Below are 6,816 nucleotides of genomic sequence, written 5' to 3' on the forward strand. Positions count from 1 at the left end.
GTGCTTTTTATGTGATTCTACCATGTAAATTAGAAACTAGAAACCCAACCTTGATTGACAAAAAAAAAAAATAAATAGAAACTCCCTTCGCTCTCCTTGACCTCACTTGCCTTGCTTGTTGCTCCCCTCTCTTTTGCTTGCTTCACCACTCGCCTATGGCCTTTTCTTACTCACTTCATGAGTACAACTCAATTGGTGAAATCGCTCCTCTCTCTTGGCTTGCCTTACGAGTGTAGCTCAACAATCGCAAATAAAGATTTCTATTGTTACTTTATCTTAGATTTATGTTTCATATATACTTGTGTTCATAATTTGGTTATTCAATGTCGCATTATTGGTGGATACATAATTTGAAAGAGTATATTTATCCTTTTAAGGAATATAAAAAAAAACGAAAAAAAATAATAATTGGCTGATCTTGAGTTGATTGTGCAACTGGACTAGACCCATATGGTCGGTTTAGTCCTCGGTCCCAAGCTCAACAGGGTTGGTCCCTAGTCCAAAAAATTAGAGACCGACATTGTACGGGTTGATTGCTAAGTTAGGTGCTGATCTGGCCCAATTCATATTATGTTCACTCCTAATTCAAATATAGAGATTCGTGAATGATATCTAAATAAATAAATAAATTATATATATTCTCGTCTATATTTATAAAATACCACAACGATGTTTTCTCAAGGGCCTTGACTGCTATACAAAAATAAACAACACGTCTAATCCATTGTATTAAATTAGTCTTAATTAACTGCTCTAGGCAAGTGGGTGGCACATCAATTTTCTCAACCACTATATTTGTCTACATCGTCCTTTTTCTATGTATTACTATAGAATTTGGCAGTTTCCTCTTACGTAGTTGCTGAGAAATCACTAACCCCGGAAATAACTGTGCAGAAAAAGGTAACGCTTTTAGTTACTATTAATGGAATTTTGTTAAGTAAATTTAACAAGCAAATGTCGATTCCTAAGACATGCCCTATACATCAAGAAAGCACATTTTTTGTTTATTTTTAATTTTTAATTGTTTGGGTTTTTTTTCTTTTTTCTTTTTTTTTTTGGGGTTAGCTGTTACTGGGCATCGAACCCAGCAGATCTAATGCCTTGCGTAAACAGACGTCGGTGTTATCGGCAATGGAATCGACACAGCAACAACCTCTCTTTTTGGCTTTGAATATGCACAAAATTATTATTAGATATATTCGATGGTTTAAAAATTTTAGTATATTCATATATTGATTTATCGCCTTTCAATAAAAAAATCTAGATAAGTGCACCATCTATCATATCGCTAATTCTTTTCCGTATGCATCAATTCAGATAATAGCACAACAGCTTGTGTATCGATTGCTGCATAATTTCAATGAGATCTCGCACGTTACCTAAAAATTCACACATGAAGTAAATCAATAGAAATGAGAAGATCAGATCCAAAGCATACTTAAAACTTGGTCAACCCTCACCTCCAATAGCCAAGTCGCAGATTGATATTGGAAAACAAGTGATGGTCATGTGTTGTTTCTTTCATACGCAAAAGTTTTGTCATCTCAACTGTTGAAAATTTATCTGGAGTTTGAGCCCAAACGAAACTTGAATCGATGTGTTGTGTGGACATTTGACCACGTGAAAATAAAAAGAAAGAAAAGAGGGGCACGTTAAATGAAGATGGACAAATTTTCCCCACTTTATGTGCATGTCCCCACGTCCATTTTCCTTCTCGCTCATTAATGCATGCCCACAGAAGATTGTGACCGTCGAATATCTCTTCCCTTCTTTTGGTCATTTTTTGTGGACTTCGTTTGTTTGTTTGTTTTTTTGTTTTTTTTTGTCAATAAATGCGGAAGAGACAAGGAGAAGAAATGAGGAGCTAAGAGCTGTTTGTGCATCAGAGTCAGAAGAAAAGGTACACCATCATGAAGAGAGAAAGAAAGAGTGAAGAAGGCTTTCTCATGCTGCTATAAATGATGAGAGACTTCTCTTGGTTATAAATAGAGAGGAGTCATCGAGTTAGAAGTGCACCAAGTTCCTTTGTTGGCCGAGAGAGAGAGAGCTTTGAGTCTCTAAAAGAGGGCAGAGAATTCTCCTCATGAGGGTTTATTCATTGTAATTACACCGGAGTGATTCGGCCAATTAAATTCTTGTGATTGGAATTTGTGTAATTCATTGAGTGAGATTTCACTAGGAATTATGAGAAGCTAAACACTGTGTGAGTTATTGGATGTAATTAGAGTTAAGAAACATTGAGAAAGAATGTTTGAGTATTTGAGTGATTGTAATCTCTATTGTATTAGTTGTTTCTATAATGGAATTTTGTACTACTCTCCCCGTAAGATGTAAGCTTTGATATTTGGACCGAACCATGTAATCTAGTGTCCAATTCCCTTTTCTTTCTTTGACTATCACAACAATTGGTATCAGAATCAATATTGGCTGACTTGAAGCAAATTTATAATAGAAGAAAAAAAAGTGAGAATTGATTGATTTAAGGAGAAAGATTTTGCTTTCTAGAAGATGCAGATTAAAAAGTGTTTATATTAGAGAAATTTACACTTACTCTTTTTTGGGGAGAAACTAAACTCAATAAAAGATGCCAAGTGGGAATTGTTGGATAGACAAGTGATGAGTGTTATTCAACTGAAGCTGGCTCGTAACATCGCGTTTAAAATTGTTGTAGGAAAACATATTCCTGAAAAAACTGAACCAATACTTGAATGATCGAATACCGAAAACGAATGCGGAAACGTGCCCGTAAAACATATAACACCGATCGAAAGATATATCACGGAGACAGACATATTTTATTTGCCACATATTAAGTATCATTGCAGTCTTAGAGGAATTGTTTGAAGCCCTGGAGTTCCGTTCTTCAAGAGGGAGTAAACTATTTCAAGGGGAAGAAAATGGAGAAGCATATTTTCTTTCGAAAAATGCTATAGTTAACATTTTCTCCCACTTTATTTATATTTTGCAGTTGTTTTCACTTATAAAATAACTGCCCCTTCCTCTTATGGGCCCTTCTCTTATGGGCTGGATTTGGCCCAACATGGGCAAACGGGCTTGACTTAGTCCATCAAATAAAAAATCCATCATCTCTCACTCGTATATGATGGATTGAACAAAACTATTTCTTTACCTTTTGTAACATGCAACATTTATACCGGTAAATAATCCGTGTGACCAACATATTTCAAGAGCTCGTTGCCATACATCTGTTAAGAATATATAACAACTCATAACGGACATAACATTTTTTAGTAGATATAGTATGTAGTATTCTAGATAGATCATATTTATATCTCTCTTGATCTTTTTTTCTTTTTTTTTTTTAACAATGATATATTGTATTCACAATTATGATTGTCTTAAAACAATTATAATTAGTCATCCAATGAATACAAAACTAAAATGTGATTCTTCAAGCTCGATTTTCATCTTTCCATGAAACTCTTAATTTTAGTTCAATTTACTTTTCTAGAAATGTCCCATTAGATCAAATCAATTCATGATTATTGGCAACATTCTAAGATAACAAATACTGAATAGAAATCTTGAGAATAAGTAATAGTCATGAGGACACTTAATTGAGGAACTCTTTGCCTCAAGACTCTCACATGACATAAAAGTTGAGATCAAAACTTTTGCCACTCTTGTTGGTCATCTCATGCATACGTAATATGAAATACGTATTATGATATTAACTCATTTCCCATGAAACATATGTTTACACTTTCAATACCATACATATGATAATTTAGACATACCTAATGTCTAACTTGAGTTCATGCGTTTACTCTATTGAAAAATTAATCAGAACTCACATTTGACATCGAATACAAATAAAGTAAAAAATATGTGGGTAATTTTACTTTAAACATAGTAATATTATGTCATCGTCTTAACAATCAGTTAAGGCGATGTCTATATTTTAAGCTTGAACTCTCGATTATCACTTATATAATAAGTTTAAAAATCGCATCATTATCACATAATAAATAGAGGTGATTACTCGTGTGAATGGGCTAATCTCTTATTTGTCCGACATACTTTCTTAATTTTATATGATGCACTAAGTATTAACATGCATAAACATCAAACAAAGACTCGTAGGCATTGATAATGAAATACAAATTCATTAAACGTGAACGCTTAAGGGAAATTACAATATTAAGTACATTAACCTCTACGCAGTCCTAGTGATCACAGGACACATCTCTAAGTATTAACCTTGTCATTGGATCTGCTACCATTTTATGTGTATATATGTATTGTAAATTTACATCTTTTCGTGCAACCATATCTTTGACAAAATTATACTTGGTATCTATATGTTTGGTCTTACCATGATATTTTGGATCTTTGGTGTATGCTATTACTGTTTGGCTATCATAGTTAACCAATAATGAGTTTGCAGCATTCTTAATAATATCTAAATAATCCAAAAATTTCTTAAGCCAAACACCTTCTTATATTACTGTTGATAATGCCACGAACTTAACTTCCATTATGGACAAAGCTATATACATTTATTTCTTACTACTCCAAGATATGGCACCATTATTAAGTAAGAAAACAAATCTAGAGGTAGATTTCCTTTAATCTAAATTTTCTCCCCAATCTGCATCTAAATAGCATTTAAGTCACAGATAATTTCCTTGATAACTCAACATATAATCAGTAGTTTCCTTCATATACATTAGTATTCTTTTGATGGCTTTTCAATGTGCTTGACTTGGATTGGATTGGTATCTACTTACCATTCCAACTGCAAAACATATATCAGGTCTTGTACATGTTATAGCATACATTAAGCTTCAAATAACACTAGTATAAGGAACATGTTGTATTTCTTCCTTCTTTTGTGAAGCCTTTGGACACATTATATGGCTCAATCATTCACCTTTTGCAATAGGAGTATCTATGGGTTTACCATTTTACATATGAAATCGTTCAAGAATCTTGCTTACATACGTTTCTTGCGAAAGAGATAATGATATCTTCAAACGATCTCTTGAAATTTTAACTCCAAGAATGTATGCAACCTCATCCATGTCTTTCATATCAAAGTTGGAGATAACTAATGGTATTAACAAACTCCAAATTGCTTCTGATAATTAGTAATCAGTATATTATCAACATATAATGATGTGATTACAAATTAATTTTTAGATCTTTTGATATACACACAATGATTCTCATCAATCATTATAAAATTATATACCATTATGATATTATGAAAACGTACATACCATTGTCTCGATGACTACTTAAGGCTATATATAGATCTCAAAAGTCAACATGCCTTTTGTTCTTGGCTTTTCAAAATGAAACAAACAGGTTGTTTTGTATAAATTTCTTATTCTAATTCTCCATTGTGAAAAGTAGTATTTACATCCATTTGATATAACTCAAGATCCATACTAGTTACTATTACCAAAATAATGCAAATTGAGGTAAATCTCATTACAGAAGAAAACGTTTCCTCATAATCAATTCATTCCTATTTATTATATCACTTCGCCATAAGACGAGCCTCATGTCTTTCTATTGAGCCATCAGCTTTATTCTTTATTTTGATAACCACTTGTTCTCAATTACTATGCATTCTTTTGGACGGTCAATTAGTTCCCAAACATAGTTTGACTTCATTGACTCCATTTTCTCTTCTATTGCATGCATCCATTTTTCCTTACTATGACAATGGGCCTCATGTACATTTCTTGGCTCTTCTTCATCTTGTAAAGCAATCATAAAAGTTTCCTTTTCAATATCAAAACATTGATGGGGAATACTTTTGTGACTTGTTCACCATACAAGAGATTGTACACTTTGCACAATATTCTTAATTATGCTCATACTCGAATTAGATAATGATAATATCATCTCATCAGGTGGTTGTAATTGAGAATGCGTTGAATATAATTCATCACTTCTCATGTTACTCCTACTTGGACGAATCCTATTATGTTTATTTTCTTGATCCAAGGTTTTAAATAGGGAGTAGTCCTCACCTATTTCGTCTTTCTTAGGAAATTCATTCTCTAAGAATATGACATCTCGTGATTCAAATTCAATTATACTTCCACTTACTTGTTCACCTATAAACATATACCATTTTGAGTATTTTGAGTATTTGATAAAAATACTCTTCTTATCTCTAGGACCCAATTTTTCATACTTGTGAGAGGGCTCATGAGTATAGGTAGCACAACCTCATAATTTAAGAAAACTTAAGTCAAGTTTTCTACCTATTCATAACTCATATGAAATGAAAGTAACTGATTTAAAAAGCATATGGTTAAGTATATAAGTAGTGGTTAATAAATTATTACTAAAAAATGTGATAGGTAAGTTAGCATGTACTATCATAGACCTAACAATTTCTAGTAGGGTGTTGTTTCTCTTTTCCGCAACATCATTTTATTGAGGAGTATAGGGAATATATAACCGTTTTTCTATTACTTTTTCATCACATAAATTTATGAGCTCATTAGATAAATATTCTCGATCTCAATCAGATCTGAATACTTTTATCTTTTTTTATCTTATTGATTTTTTACTAAACTCATAAATTTTTTGAAACAACTCAACGCTTTAGATTTATGAGAAATCAAATAAATATGTCTAAATTGAGTATAATCATCTATAAATATGATGAAATAAATAACCCCATGCCATCTTCTCATATTCATTGGACCACATATGTTAGAATGTATTAATTGTAAAGCAAATTTAGCTATTTTACATTTTTTAAATGGTTTTCTTGTCGTTTTCCTTACTAGGCAATGCTTACATATGGGCAAATCGACTTTTTCAATATTG

This window comes from Eucalyptus grandis, chromosome 10 (assembly GCF_016545825.1).
Source record: "Eucalyptus grandis isolate ANBG69807.140 chromosome 10, ASM1654582v1, whole genome shotgun sequence".
Classification (NCBI taxonomy): Eukaryota; Viridiplantae; Streptophyta; class Magnoliopsida; order Myrtales; family Myrtaceae; genus Eucalyptus; species Eucalyptus grandis.